Source organism: Caretta caretta, chromosome 11 (assembly GCF_965140235.1).
Source record: "Caretta caretta isolate rCarCar2 chromosome 11, rCarCar1.hap1, whole genome shotgun sequence".
NCBI classification, from domain to species: domain Eukaryota; kingdom Metazoa; phylum Chordata; order Testudines; family Cheloniidae; genus Caretta; species Caretta caretta.
Window position 1 is genome coordinate 66,048,692 of NC_134216.1, and position 16,609 is coordinate 66,065,300.

At 44.8% G+C, this 16,609-nt stretch overlaps 1 long non-coding RNA gene across 1 annotated transcript in view; it reads left to right on the plus strand.

The window, feature by feature from the left end:
• Positions 1-520: 520 nt before the first annotated feature.
• Positions 521-16,609, plus strand: part of LOC142068468 (uncharacterized) — a 31,947-nt gene continuing 15,858 nt past the window's right edge. The window contains exons 1-2 of the long non-coding RNA XR_012664297.1: positions 521-628; positions 1,485-1,549. This is a non-coding gene — a long non-coding RNA (uncharacterized LOC142068468). The remainder of the gene's footprint in view (positions 629-1,484; positions 1,550-16,609) is intronic.

Consider the following 16,609-nt stretch of genomic DNA (forward strand, 5'->3'; position numbering starts at 1 on the left):
GCATCACAAATCAGTTTATAGTTTGGCTTCCTGCCATACTTAAACTCCTCCTAACTCCTAACAATGCAGTGCATAATAATTGTGAGTGCTAACTCCTGACATCACCTAAATTATGGAATCATAAACAGAGAACATTTGCTATCATAGGCAATATTATTTACAGTACAACAGTGTGTGAATGCTGAACTCTGTGAGTGATTTCTGATTGGATTTCACATTTTACTTAGGATAACTACCTTGATAAAAGCCCTGAGAGAATAGTACCGTCTTGTAGCTTTTACATGATTGCTATTGTATGCCATTATAAATCTTACATTCTTCATTTAGATATGCTAAGTAGGCTTTTTCTTCCCTTCCTAATGAAAAAATCCCCCCTTTTTATACAGTATTCAAAATTAAAATTAATATTAATGTTGCTCAGCTCTGTGGTTGGGGAGGGAATTTCAATGACTTTAATAAGAAAGTTAATTTCATTTTTGGAAGTGAAATGTTTGAAAAAAGAATACAAAGGAGAGTGCTTAACCTTTTCTCTGGTAGGTTTCAGAGTGGTCTGCAATAAATGGGACTTTTTTTTTTCCTTTTCAGGAAAAATCTTTCAGGAAGACAAAACCAGCACCTCCGAGATCTGGTAAGTTCTTGTTCTGTTAAATTCTTCTTACCTTGGGGTACAGATTTAAATACAATGGAACAGATCTGTCCTCGTAGAATCATTAAATGATTTGAGGGTTATCAGAGTTTGAAGGACTAAATCCTGCATTGATTTAGTTAGTTCATTCTTCTACATCATGGCAGAATTAATTTAGTTATCTTTAAATCATCTCTGCTAGATGATGTCAAGTCTAGTTCTGAATATTTCCAGTGATGGTGAATTATCTCCTGTGGTTTCACATCCACACTTGGCAGTTTATTCCATTGCTTAATTGCTCTTTTTGTCCCTGTCCACAATCGGAGAAGAATCATGCTGTCTAGATTCATGTTACAACCACTATCAAGCATCATTCTGGGTGCTTGACAGTCATTTTTGAAAACAGCTGTAACTAGCAATGTTCCAGCACATCTTGAGTGTCTCTTCCCTTCTCTGAAGAGAGATACTCTGAGAGAAGGAAATGAGGGCCACCCTTAACTTGAACCAATAAAACAGCAGGGAAAATGTACAGAGATGGAATGCCTAATTTTGATTAACTCTTTACACACCATATACAGCCTGAATTCTGGGAAACACAGGGTTTCCCACTGCATCTCCAGTGCCTCAAGAAAGTTCAGTGGAACACAACAGAGTTTGGAACAACTCCATTGTGGTGTCATTTTTCTGAACAGGTGGATAACTGTGTGCTCATCTGAAGTGCTCATCAGCCAGGGGAGTCTGAGCTGCTTACACTAGGGCTGGATTTGCTCCCAAGCATGTACCTGCTAGTAAATGATACTCAATGTCCAGTTTAAACCAGATATATTTATCTTAATTCCCATTTCCTTTTTTCCCCCAGTGAGTGAACCTGGGATTAGAGCTGTGGGTTCAGAGAAGTGGACCCTGGTGACGCCGGTGCCACATGTGAGTAATGGGGACAACTTTCTAAATATTGCCATTTGACAGGGGCAGAAGAGTGGTCGTGCGGCTGAAGTCCAGGACTCTGAGTCTGGAGGCCCATGATGTCTGTTCCCGGATCAACCAGATTTCTGGGGTGACCTAGCCCAGTCTCTCAGTGGAACATTTGCACCAAGGTCATGGTCCGCTTCCCTTTTTGCTTCCATTTTGGCACCCACACCATGAATGATGGGATACAAATCTGAGGGCTTGTGCCTCAGCCTGATTTCAAGGGGTATAATTCATAGGCACCTGCAGAAGGAAGGCTGCTCTTTAGAAAATATGGTGCTTGTTTTGTCTCTCTGCCTCAATTTCCTCCTCTGTAAAGAAGACCAGGAGTGTTGCTGCTGTCACTAATGGCTGCAGAGTGCTTTGAGATTCCCCAATGGAAGGGCTGTGTGGGAAAGTCATATTAGTATAACGATGATTATGTACGGTAGTGGCACAATATGGATCACTCACTGAATTATTCAGCTTTCCCTTCTCTCTCTCCCTTCTACTCCCCAAAGTGACATAAACAAACTCTGGTTTTAACTGGAGACTTTCATTTCTACCAAATGGATGTTACACTGGAGTTCAAACCCAGCAGCAGTGTTTAGGAAGTGGTGCGAGCTTGTTTCAAATCAATCGGTATATACTTGGGATGTTTTTCTACATTTTCAAATATATCAATTTCAGTTACAACACAGAATACAAAGTGTATAGTGTTCACTGTATATTATTTTTTATTACAAATACTTGCACTGTAAAAATGATAGACAAAAGAAATAGTATTTTTCAATTCACCTCATACAAGTACTGTCGTGCAACCTCTTCATCGTGAAAGTTGAACTTACAAATGTAGAATTATGTACAAAAAATACCTGCATTCAAAAATAAAACAGTGTAAAACTTTAGAGCCTACAAGTCCACTCAGTCCTACTTCTTGTTCAGCCAATCGCTCAGGCAAACAAGTTTGTTTACATTTATGGGAGATAATGCTGCCTGCTTCTTATTTACAATATCACCTGAAAGTGAGAACAGGCGTTTGCATTGCACAATTGTAGTATAATTGAAAATGCAGAAAACATCCAAAAATATTTAAATAAATGGTATTCTATTATTGTTTAATTTTTTTAATTGCTTGACAGTTCTAGTACATTTTGTTCTGTGTTAAAAAGGGGAAGTCTCTTTGTTCTTTAAGCTAGAGAAGAGCACGCTAAACATTGTTTGGGAACTGTTTACACCCCTCTCTCCAATACCATGCAGTACGTTAACTGGAAGAGCTTTGCTGAATTGTTGACTGGTACTGGGGATGAGCATGATGTAGCTAATGGTCTCTGCTGAGGAAAATACACCACTTTTGTATGCTGAACCCCACCCCATCCTACCCCACCCCACTGCTGCGGTTTACTCTGTGGATTTTGCTAGTATTTAAATTTCATTGCTTTGACTGTTCGCTCTTCTGGAGAATACAGAGAGAATTGGGACAGGAAGTCAATTGTTACTGTTGTGGTATGAGTTTAAGGGTTGACAATTGTCAGCCACCTTTCTTCTTGTGTAGTCGGGAGTGTTCTGCCCTTTCAGTGAGAATTTTCTGTGCAGAGCTTAAAGATTTGGTTAAGAAATTGTTCTTTAGGTAATTCTACTTCTACTCTGTTTCCCCTTAGTAGCTATAACTATTTAACTTGCAGTGAGGAGTCAATCATTTATATATTTAGATTTTAAAACTGTCCTGAGCAATAACCTCAAATGTCATTAGTACCGCTACTGTTATTTCTCACTTCTATTACATTAGTACCTGCAGGTTCAAACCGCTTTGATAGGTGCTGTACATACCCATAGCCAGTGACAGTCCCTGCCCCAGACTGTCCACAGTCTGTAATAATGCGTGATTGGCAAAATGCTGACACAGGGCTAGCTGTTCCAAGATCCCACTCCACTCCCACCCTGTTCACAGTTAGTCCTGGGGGGAAACCCAGGCCTTCCAATATGGGCCTCAGTGGACCAAGGATTAAAATAAACACTGGTGTCCCCAAGAAAGCCCAGTCATGATCCACCTATCATTTAAACCAGGGAGGTACTAGCTTGAGCACCTCTTCTCAGTCATAGTCATCGAGGATAAGGCCAGCAGAGACCACCAGATCATCTAGTTTGATTTCCTGTATATATCACAGGATATATACCAGCCCCATTTGGCTGCTGCACGCGAAACCTAACCTGCTACAGGAGAAAAGAGGTTGCTCCTCAGGTAATAGAGGGCCAAAGCCGTCAAAGAATGATAGGTCAAAATGAACACCTTCCCCATCCCCCTGGAAATCGGATGCTGGCTGCTGTGCATTGTGCTTGCGGCAAGACAACCCACATTAGTGTAGGCAACTGCAGTCCTCATGCACTTACGTTTTGGAATGACCATAAGGCATAATCTCTGGCAGTAATACGGTGTTGATCTGATGAACTGTAGGGCAAGGGCCACAGCTTTCTTGACAAGTGCTCTCTCTTTGTTTTCAAGACCCTGTGCCTAGCCTTGCATACTCTTGCTTGCTGCTCTTCTAGGTAGTGGTCTACAGAGATTTGCTCTGATCTATCCTTCCTACGACCGGTGAGGCAAATCCAGCCACCACCTCCACAGTCACAGACTACCTTGGGTGCAACAGAAGTCAACGGCATTCTGCTGTGCAGGGTGGGAAGGAAGGATCTGGGGAAATGGCCTGGCAGGATGGCAGTTCTTGAGCACCCCAACGTTCCGCTCTTTGTGGCCTGCCTGACTACTCCAGTGCAACAAGGGAAGATTGCGGATGGAATTCTGGGTTCTCCAGCATTCCATGCTAACAATCTCTTATCTAGCACGCTTTATCTGGAGATCTCTCTATGCTTTCCAAAAGAGGCCAGGATCATTATCCCCATTTTACAGGTGGGGAAATTGAGGCATAAAGGGGCAGTGAATTGTCAAAGGTCACCAAGCAGGGCAGGGAATAGAACCCAGGTTTCCTGAGTCCCAGTCTGGTGCTCTGTCCATTAGGAAACACTGCCTCTAGGGTTGTCCTCACACTGTCTCTACCACTGCTCCAGGGCTGCGGGACAGTGTTCCATTGCTCCCGCCATAACCCCGTCTTCTTTCCAAACTCAGCTACCCAGAAGAAAAGATGAGAATCTATCCTTTTGCCAACAGCCACCTACTTCCTGGGAAGTTTGTAAATTACAGAGGAATAAACAGACACTAATGTGCGCTTGCATGATAATGTGTTTGATGGAAATATAATCTAAAGGGGAAGAGGTTGCTATATTCATAGCACATCTCAGTAAACAAGTGCCATATTCTGTTAGTGGCAGGCTTCCTTACCCCTTCTAAAGCTTACTTCATGCTTTTCATTCTCTGAATGCTCTGTGCTAACCCAGCATGCTCATCAGTGAATTAGATGCTGTCTTTCAGATATCACCTCAGAGACCCAGCTGGCTCCATCTCTAGGTTTTGAGAAAGTGGCTGAAATGCCACTGATCAAAATGACTTTTTGAAGGATAACACTACATGTTTTCAGCTCCCTCAGTGATGGTAGATAAATAAAATAAATTCTGCCTCTAGCAAAGTGGACAAAACAGAGTAAAAAAAGGGTCTAAATGGGGAGAGCAGAATGATCAAGATCAAGACTGGTAAGATGGTGGAGCCTGCATTGTATTTGTTGGCTTTGTGTAATATCTGGCCTGTTGACGGCATTACATCACTCCTGGCTCGGTCTATTTATGTTGGGTGTAGTGATAAAGATCAACACATCCTGTGGCTTCTTATTTTCAGAAGTTCCCTGGGGTTCCTAGGGCTAATAAAAATAATCCACAGTAGGCAGTGGGATGTTGGAAAAGTTTGCAGGTTGTTAACTGGCACCACTAGTCTAAACACTCTTCTGCTGTTCAAAATCCCAGTGATTCCAGATTCCATAAGTGTCACACTGTTTGTGTGTCACTCCGAAGCCTAGAATGTCTGTTGAGTCAGCCTGAAGCGATGGAAACAGCTGCAAGCAGGCAGAGAGTTCTTGTTGTCTGGAATATCACAAGGTTCAATCATTGCTGGGATTCACCATCTGTTACTGCCTACAACTTTAAAACTGGGCAGAGTTATTGTAGCCATGTCGGTCCCAGGATATTAGAGACACAAGGTGGGTGAGGTAATATCTTTTATTGGACCGACTTCTGTTGGTGTGAGAGACAAACTTTGAAGTTACTCAGAGCTCTTCTTCAGATCTAGGAAAGGTACTGAGGCTGTCACAACTAAATACCAGAGTTACTCCCAGGGGAATTCTGCACCACTGCGCATGCAGAATTTGCACAGAAATTAATGTTTTTTGCACAGAATTTCCTTTTCCTCCACAGAAAGGGGCTGCAGAGCTGCTGTCCGTCATTAGGGGCCACTGGGCCTGGCCGAGTGCAGCTCACAAGTAGAAGACACTGCCAGAGGGAGCGGGAGGGGGAGGGTTCCCGGCAGCTGCAGTTCTCAGTACGCCCTGAAGGAAGGAGGCCACGTGCAGGAAACTTCACACAAGCCCGGGACCCAGCATCAGGCTATTTCTCCCTCTGGATCCCTGGGCTCTGGGAGGGGAGGGGGTGTGAGTTTCTGGGCTGGGGGGGCTGCAGCTGGGGCCTGGGAGTAAGGTGACCGGATGTCCCGATTTTATAGGGACAGTCCCTATTTTTGGGTCTTTTTCTTATATAGGCTCCTATTACCCCCCACCCTCTGTCCCGATTTTTTCATATTTGCTGTCTGGTCACCCTACCGGGGGGGGGGGGGGAGGTGTAAGTGTCTGGACTGGGGGCTGCCCACGGCTGAGCACTGTGGGACAGTGGGTGTGAGTGTCTGGGCTCGGGGGGCACAGCTGGGGTTTGGGGATGTGAGTGTCTGGGCTAGGGGGTGCCCCGCGGCTGGCCTCTGGAGGAGAGGGGGTGCGTGCAAGTGTCTGGGCTGGGGGTGCTCTGCGGCTGGGCTCTGGGGTGGAGGTGGTGTGAGTGTCTGACCCTCTTACTGGGCAGAGAAACAGGGTTTTACTGGGTTGTCGTACTCTACTCATGGAGGAATTTTTGTGGGTCTGTATTGTTACAGACATAGTTGCTGATAGGTATTTTGAAGTAAATTACCAAAATAATTGAAACGGGTGTGATTATATTGTGTTATTTTGACAAATGAACTATGCAAAATTTTAAAATATTGTGTGCTGAATTTTTAATTTTTTGGTGCAGAATTCCCCCAGGAGTAAAGATTGAACAGCTAGTTTAGAATAAGTAGTTAGTTTAGTCCCTTAGACTAGGTGCTATCTTTTCAATCTTGTATTTAGCTATGGCACTCTTAGTACCTTTCCCAGTCTTGAAGAAAAGCTCCGTGTAGCTCAAAACCTTCTCTCTCTCACCACCAGAAGTTTTGATAAAATATATTACCCCCGCTTCTTTCTCCAATTTTAAAGTTCTTGGCCATGTTGGCTTATTTACACTTTATGAAGTACGCCCATATGACAACATGGGTTGGGAAATGTTGTTACGAGGGTGGGAAAGTTTTCTGCTCCCTTTTCTGCAGCTTGTGACTCACCTATTGTGGGATGACTGGAGGCTTGTGAGCCCTTTAGCACAAGTTAGAGCAACCCTTGGAACTTCCCTAAATTGCACTGCGGCTTCAGTGGCCCCTATGGGCCGTTGCAGGAGCACTGAATCACTAGAGTACAGGCTGACCCCAAACATGCCCATCCCTGCTCTGCCCCTCCCATGACATGCTGAATGACAGCATCATAGGAAGGCAAGAGCAGAGCTGGCTGGACCCAAGGTCTGGGGAGGTAATGGAGGAGGTGCCAGTGGGTACATCTTCTTCCCCTTTTTGTCCATGTCCAGCCAAAGGACAGTTTAGCCCTGACGTAACAATGTTCAGCCACTCAAGAAATACTCAAGATGGAGATTACATTTCAATTCATTTAAGACAATTAATTATGAACTATAATCACTACAGTTAAAAAAAAACCCACACAAGTGGCTTGTCCATGCTGTGCTTGTCATAGAGAGGAGGAGAGGAATCTGAAGCAATCAAAGTCTGTGTTTAGCTCATGCTCGGTCAATATTTCGCTCTGCACATCACTGATCAGTGTACTGCTGGGTTAGCAACAAAACAAAAGCCAAAGCCCTTATTCAGCACAATTTTCAAGTGTAGCAGAAGTTTTTCATCCTGTTTCCTTTCTTGTTCATACATTTCCCCTAATGAATCATGGTGGACCTGTTTGTGCTTTTAAATGAGACAGGACAGCAGATAGGTAAATCCTCTCCTCTCTGGTTTCCTGAACTGCATCTCCATGTTCTGGCAGCATCTCTGGAAAGTAACAAAATAAATAGTGTTGACTTGTTGTTTTCCCCCCTTTGTTGCAAGTTGAATTTACGCTCAGAGAGCCACTGTAGGATTTTTCTATTAACAGTTAAAAGCTTAAATTTCACATCTCTCCTAAAGATAATGCTGATGTTCACAGCCTCTGAAAGCCCTTAGATCAATATACCGTGTCCATGTTACCAGCACTGAATCCAAAACATTACGGTACAAAGCTCATCCGCTACAAGGCTATTAGTTATATCCCTGCTACAATATAGTCTTGTTGTGGGTATAATTAGCTTCACCCTTGATTCATGAAAACTCCGACTATAAAGCACTTGAAACACAGGCGCTACTGCGTCTCCCTTGCATATTCAGCTCCGGTTTTCCCACTCCTGTAGCATGTAGTTGACAGAAAGAGAGCAAGTTATACCCCATCCTGTCAGAACAGGGCATATTCTCCTCTCAGCAGAGGCAAGTCCAGCCCTGTAGAACCAGCTCAGGGGAATACAGGCTCTGGAACATTTTTCCCATGCATCTTATTTTGCTGATTGGACTTTATATAGGTTTGGGTTGGGGCTGGAGACCCAGCTGTTCTCCACAACATGCTTCCCAGCAGACATACTGGATTTACAGTGGGATATCCATCAAGCATCATTAACTCCCACTGGGTCACCTGTCCTGAGCTGCTGTCAAGGTAGATGGAGGGGCAGGAATCAGCATGGCACATGGCTGTGGGCCGCTGTGTATGTCATGAGACATCTGCTTGTTTAGCTGCCAGACTTCCTGCCCAGTCCACAAGGGGTGACAACCAGTGATGAGCTGGCAGAAGCTCAAGAACCGGTTCCTTCACTTGCTCTGGGTCTTCGGCGGCACTGAAGGACCCGCCGCCGAAATGCTGCTGAAGACCCGGAGTGAGTGAAGGACCCACCCCTGAAGTGCCGCCAAAGGCTTGGAGTGCCGCCGGGTCAGTAAAAATTCACATGGGAGCCTCCCCAGCCGAGAGCTCAGGCGGGACGGACAGGATGGTCCTGCGGGCCACATCCTGTCTGTCCCGCCTGAGCTTCCCCACCCCTTTAACAACCGGTTCTAAACCGGCGTCAAAATTTAACAACCGGTTCACGTGTGCTGGTGCGAACCGGCTCCAGCTCACCACTGGTGACAACCCCTCGCCCCCTATCCCATGACAGACCTGGGAGAAAGAAACTCTGTAAATAGAAACCCTCACGGTTCCTGCTCCCTGCACAGATATTTCTCACACAAAGGAGGACGTGGCCCAATGAGTGTAAATGATAAAATACAGACTGTGCTCTTTTGCCATCATGAGCAAGGGACCACGGGCTAATGTCAGGCACGTGCCTTGCTCACTTTTCACTGGCCTTTTAGAAATACTGGGTGTGGCCTCCTGAAATTAAGAGTCATAGTCAGAGCCAAATCCCTTACTCTTGCTCCCCTCCAAGAGCAGCTTTAAAGAGGGAGACTAAGTGATTTAAAGCCACCCCAAGCCCAGTATAGATCACTTTTGTTGCCTTCCTCAAAGCCAGCTCTGTGAGAATGCTGCCCACGCTGCTGTGAGTGTGCTGTTATTGCTCCTTCGGGAGCAATATATCTGTGGACAAGACGGATGGTAAAGTGAAATGATGGCTTATTGGTGACATTTCACACTAACAGTCTGCAGCCTGTTTGTATAACCTGTTTGCCTTGTTCCGAATGCTGTTTCGTGTACAAGTTTACATGACTGAGTGTTGGGGCACTGTATCAGAGGGGTAGCCGTGTTAGTCTGTATCCACAGAAACGAGGAGACCGGTGGCACGTTAAAGACTAACAGATTTATTTGGGCATGAGCTTTTGTGGGTAAACTGCGGCACTGTGTCAGTCTAGATCAACCTACCTATTCATTTATCTAGCCACCTATCTCGTCTCCTACCACAGCCATACCCCGTTGGGGTGCTATGCTTTGGAGATGACCTCACTTCCTTTTAACATGTTGCTGATTAGTTTGACTAAATGTACCCTCTTCATATCTCGACTACCATTGTAACCAGTATAATGATCTGACTAGTTAAATGGGGAATCTAGACTTGCTGCTTAAACCAATATTCTGGTTATACTAGGAAATCAAGCAGAACAAGAATCTGTTTCTTGTTATAATCAGTATAACCAATATACCAGCTTCTCAGAGAAATCAGCTTCCTTGGCTTTTAATGCAACCAGTTCCCCATGATAAGAAGCTTATCATTTCCCTAGTAAACCAAAAATATATCTCCCAGTATAGCCAGTGTATTATTTCCCCCCACTATAAGAAACCAAATCACCTCATTTGGTTCCCACTAAACTGATGCCAGCTTCCCTTTATCCATATAGAGTATATAGCTAGATGAGTGTCACAGTGTTGCTGTTTGGGTATTGCCCATTTAAACATCTAGAAGCCTGCTGAGGCAGCTCTGATTTTTCCCAAGGAGACTTTACTTTTATTGTTTTTTCCTTCATCTAAAACCGAAGTTATTCATATTGAAGGTACATGGTTGCTTTTTCTATGCACAGAAAAACAGCAGTTGGGGTAACTAGTAATGCCAATTTCCAGTGTAACCAGTGCAGCCAGTGTGCCAGAGCAAGATCCCCATTTAGCACCTCTTAGTCGTCCACTACTTCAGTGCTTAGCAAAATGAGGGTCTCTCTCAGTGGAGCTGATTGCTATGGTTACAAGCCCTGTGCTGCTCATTGGTCTCCAGGTGCTGTAAACAAGGAAGCATTTATACTATTTGTGGAAATTCTGCCTCTTTCTAATGTGGCACATCTCTGAGCCTTTAAACTACACTTTTTGCATTGGTCCTCCCATTGCAAACTCACATGGTTTTGGTGGGAGAATACAGGGTTCAATTTTCATTGTGATGTTTGGACAAAGGTTTTGCAAGTAATCCCCCTCCCCATCTCCATAATGTTTTAAAGAGTGAATCTGGCCAGATTGTGCACCACCAGCCTCTGTATGGCTGCTTAAAAGGGTGGAACAAGGAGCAACCTCTTTTCCCTCCACAGGACAGCCACAATTTCTGTCCATGAGCTCACCTTAACACAATGACTGTTCAGATCTAGCATTGTTAGCAGGACCAGTGCCCCCAAAATGAACAAGAGTAGGAGGACCATAATAGTGGTCTGTAGTTTGAGGAGATCTAAAATCAGAGAAGATTAGAGTTGGAAGAGACCTCAGGAGGTCATCTAGTCCAACCCCCTGCTCAAAGCAGGACCAATCCCCAACTAAATCATCCCAGCCAGGCCTTTGTCAAGCCAGGCCTTAAAAACCTCTAAGGATGGAGATTCCATCATCTCCCTAGGTAACCCATTCCAGTGCTTCACCAACCTCCTAGTGAAATAATTTTTCCTAATATCCAACCTAGCTCTCCCGCACTGTGACTTAAGACCATTCCTCCTTGTTCTGTCATCTGCCACCACTGAGAACAGCCGAGCTTCATCCTCTTTGGAACCCACCTTCAGGTAGTTGAAGGCTGCTATCAAATCCCCCCTCATTCTTCTCTTCTGCAGACTAAATAAGCCCAGTTCTCTCAGTCTCTCCTCATAAGGCATGTGCCTCAGACCCCTAATCATTTTCATTGTCCTTCGTTGGACTCTCTCCAATTTGTCACGTATCTTCTGTAGTGGGGGCCCCAAAACTGGACCCAGTACTCCAGATGTGGCCTCACCAGTGCCGAATAGAGGGGAATAATCACTTCCCTCAATCTGCTGGCAGTGCTCCTATTAATATAGCCCAATATGTTGTTGGCCTTCTTGGCAACAAGGGAACACTGTTGACTCATATCCAGCTCCTTGGCCACTGTAATCCCCAGGTCCTTTTCTGCAGAACTGCCACTTAGCCAGGCAGTCTCCAGCCTGTAGCGGTGCACGGGATTCTTCCATCCTAAGTGCCGGACTCTGTATTTGTCCTTGTTGAACCTCATCAGATTTCTTTTTGCCCAATCCTCCAATTTGTCTAGGTCACTCTGGACCCTATTCCTACCCTCCAGCATGTCTACCTCTCCCTGCAGTTTAGAGTCACCTGCGAACATGCTGAGGGTGCAATCCATCCCATCATCCAGATCATCAATGAAGATGTTGAACAAAACTGGCCCCTGGATTGACCCCTGGGGCACTCTGCTTGATACCAGCTGCCAACTAAACATCAAGCTGTTGATCACTACCCATTGAGCCCAACGATCTAGCCAGCTTTCTATCCACCTTATAGTCCATTCATCCACTCCATACTTTTTTAACTTGCTGGCAAAAATACTGTGGGAGACCGTATCAAAAGCGTTGCTAAAGTCAAGATATATCACATCCACTGCTTTCCCCATATCCACAGAGCCAGTTATCTCACCATAGAAGGCTATTAGGTCGGCAGCATCAAGTGCCTGGAATTGTACTAGCTGGATCCAGTTGTGACACAGGCAGCATAATATCAAATAAAGGGGTTTATTTGATCCTCCTGGCTTGTGTCTGTGTTGTAGCTACCTCTGTGTCCATCATAAATATAAAGGGAAGGGTAAACACCTTTAAAATCCCTCCTGGCCAGAGGAGAAACCCTTTAACCTGTAAAGGGTTAAGAAGCTAGGATAACCTTGCTGGCATCTGACCAAAATGACCAATGAGGAGACAAGAGACTGTCAAAGCTGGAGGGGGGGGGAAACAAAGGTTCTCTCTGTCTGTGTGATGCTTTTGCTGAAACAGAAAAGGAATGGAGTCTTAGAACTTAGTAAGTAATCTAGCTAGATATGCGTTAGATTCTGTTTGTTTAAATGGCTGAGAAAATAAGTTGTGCTGAATGGAATGTATATTCCTGTTTTTGTGTCTTTTTGTAACTTAAGGTTTTGCCTAGAGGGATTCTCTGTGTTTTGAATCTGATTACCCTGTGCAGGTATTTACCATCCTGATTTTACAGAGGTGGTTCTTTTACTTTTTCTTCTATTAAAATTCTTCTTTTAAGAACCTGATTGCTTTTTCATTGTTCTTAAGATCCAAGGGTTTGGGTCTGTGTTCACCTGTGCAAATTGGTGAGGATTTTTATCAAGCTTTCCCCAGGAAAGGGTGTGTAAGGTTTGGGAGGATTTTGGGGGGAAAGACGTTTCCAAACGGGCTCTTTCCCTGTTATATATTTGTTAGATGCTTGGTGGTGGCAGCAATAAAGTCCAAGGGCAAAAGGTAAAATAGTTTGTACCTTGGGGAAGTTTTAACCTAAGCTGGTAAAAATAAGCTTAGGGGGTTTTTCATGCAGGTCCCCACATCTGTACCCTAGAGTTCAGAGTGGGGAAGGAACCTTGACAGTGTCCGATACAAAAGCATGGACATATTGCAGCTATGACCGCCCCCAGCTCAGCACCGGGCAGTAGGGCTAGATGACCATAAAGTAGAATCCACGCACTCTTAAGAAGTGTGTCGATGAACGTGTTCCCCACAGATGCCTAGAAGACAGCTGGTTGATTTTTTTTCTCTTTTTTGTTTTTTGCAAAAAATGCCATAAAATGCCCACTTCTCTCTCTCTCTCTTTAGGGGGTGGGGGGAAGGAGCAGTTAAAATGATCAAAAAGCTGAATGCCCCAAATTTTCTGTATGTCAAAAAAACGTTTTCCCTGTCATCCCCCCCACCCCAAAAAAAATCTGTGAAAATTTTTGCCCCAAACAAAAATACTTTGTTTCTTTTGAAAACTTTAATGGGAAATAAAATGTATTTGACTAGGGGCCATTGCCTCGCAGGGCTCTCCCCTATGGGGCAGTACAGCTTCACACTACTTGGATTTACCAGGTACGTCTATGCTGCAATCAAACACCCGCAGCTGGCCCATAGCAGCTGGCTTGGGCTTGGGCTATGGGGCTGTAAAATTGTGATGTAGACATTCGGGCTCAGGCCCTGTGCTAAATGAAGGAAAGTTACTGCAATACTGAGAGGCACAAAAAGAGCAGAAGTAACTGCAACAGGAGGAGTAAATTAGCTGTTTGGATGATTAACTCCTTGGTCACAAAAGGACACTTTTACATATTTTTGTCGGTCCTGGGGTGGCTGGCCCTTTAAGCAGAGTCAGGCCCCAGTGCTGTGTGATGGGCTGCTTTAGGGGGGAAAACAAGCCCACCTGTAAGCAATTAGCTCCTAGGCAGTCAATTGACTAATGAGCACCTGGTCCTGAAAAGACTACAGAGCTCAGATGGAAAGAGGTGCTCTTAGAGACAGGCTGCTCCTAAGTGCCCTGAGACCCCAGTCAAGGAATGCCGTTGTCTGCTGAGCAATCCTAACCCAGGGAGAAAAGGACTATGGTAAAAAAAGGGGCCAGCTGAGGTGCTGCTTGGAGGCCAGAATTAATGGGCATGACCCAACAGAGAGGGCTGGGTGTCCTGTGCCAAGATGGGAAAAGCTGAGTGGGAAATCCCCTCAGCCCCAAAGGAGGGCTGGGAAGTCCCCTGCACCTGAGGGAGAATCTACTGGCTGTGGATGCCAGGACTGAAAACCGTTGGGCTGGGAACTCCTGAACCTAGAGGGAGGGTTTTTTGGGGGAAGTGGATTAAATCAGCTAGACTTCAGGAGAAGGGCAGTATTGTGTAGAGACTCTGGATGACTGATTTATTTGTGAATCCCGGAAGAAGGAGGAACTTTGTGGAATGTGTGTGTACAGCCTTGTCACGCCATGAGGGGGCGCACTGGCGTCTCCCTGATGCAGCACATAATGAAATTTAACAGATTCCCCACTCTGGTCTTTCTGGGGTTAAAACATGCTGTTATATAGTGCTTGGGCAGCTCCAAGATCTGCAGTACAAACATCCCACAAGAGCCCTCTATAACTCCAGAGAGAGAGAGAGAGAGAAGGGATGGCAGTAGGGGAGAGGAACCCCCCTTATTTGTTGTTCATTAGCTGGCCACTGGGGCTGGTGCAGCTCTCTCACATGAGGTTTCTCACTGCCATTTTCCTATCCCATATCTCCTCATGTCAGTCTCTTTCTCCTCCCTTCTATTATCCCTGCCCTCTTTATGTATTGCTGAGGTACCTGTCCTAGTGACTCATTGTCTCTGTGGTGACCGATAGCAGTGTTACCAAATCTTGTGACTTTTTATCCTGAGTCTTACAATATTTGGTGGGTGGTTGGTTGGTTGGCGGTGATGGTGGTTTTTTTTTTTTTTTTTTTTTTTTAAGCTTCAGCTTCTACAGTCATCTGAATATGTGAAAACTCAACTCCTCAGACTTGCTGAGGAAAGCTTGGGAATATGACCTGAATTCACCCTAAAGGTTCAAACACCACAATGCAAATAAAGAGTCCCCAATATATTTTTTTTTTAATGAACTCTCCTGTTTCTAAGCAAATCTCATAATATTTGTGGGCCTTACTTGTGATCTTGGAATGCTTGGGTATGTATTGCAATATGCCTCTGGAGTTATGGTCACATTGTATGTGTCTGTTGTCCTTTCCAGTTAATGGTGTTTGTTTTTTATGTGGACATTACTAAAGACATCTGTTCAATGTGTAGCAGTGGTAATAATAATATTAATAAAAAAGGATGTATTAGAAAGGGGATAGTGTCATTTAGAATATTTTCCATATTACATTGCAGAATTGAGTGACACATCTGTCCCTGCAATACCATCTGTAGGCTTGGCCTATAGCTTTCATCACTGCCTGGGCACATCCTTTCAAAAAGGGCATATCCATTTCTTAAATGATGAAGCCAGTTTATGTATGTTTTACAGCAGGCCCTAGAAGCCCCAGCCATGATCAGGGCACTGTTGTGTTAGGCTCTGTAAGAGACAGTCCCTCTTCCAAACAGCTGTCAATCTAAATGGACAAGCCAGACGAAGGAGGTACTTCTCTGCGCTCTTCAGAGAGGTTAAGTGACTTGCCCAAGGTCACACAGGAAGTCTGTGGTGGAGTTAGGAACTGAACCCAGGTCTCTGGAATCTCAGTCCTGTGTCTTAATAACAAAACCATCCTTCCTCCCATTTCAAAATCCCTAGTGCTGGCGTGGAGGGTGGGAGATCCTAGTTCTCTTCACTGGTTGCAAGCTAGGAGCTAGAAGGCAGCCTGCCATTTCATATAGTCAGCCTGCTGTTGCCCTGATCTAGCATGACAAATTGGTGTTCCCAGAGTGGCAGCAAAGTAATCAGACTGTGACAAATGGTTTACTTAGAGCAATTTGTTTTCATTTTACTGAAAATTTCCGCAGTCTTAACAAAAGGATTTTTTTTTCTTTTAATGATATTTGAGCGCTGTTGGAAATGAAGGGCTATGACTAGCCCGGAGATGATAGAACAGCCCTGGGACTCAGGGGAGAGCTGTGTTCTGGAGCCTCATGGGATCTCTTGGTCCACTTGAGCCAATGATCTGGAGGGGCTGGGGCAGGTTATACTGCTCCCCCCCCATTACAAAGGGTGCAGTAGATTTACTTTTGTCTGCCTTCCTCCTGGAAACTGCGCTACTTGCCCCTAGAAGAGATCCACCTAGGCATGGATGAAGTGATGGGGGAGGGGAGGATACATAAAGGCCTTTATTTTCCTGTGCTGTCAGTCTGGTGCCTTTCACAATTTCTCCACAATTAAGCAGCCAAATTAAAATAAAGAAGCTGTTTCAAGTGATCATGAATGAAAGTGCAATGTTCCCAAAGTGAATCGGGAATGTCCCGGTTCTAGCCAAGACTCTGCCATTGCCTGCCTCTGTGACCTGAGTAACTTCACCCTATCTTCTTGTCCCTAC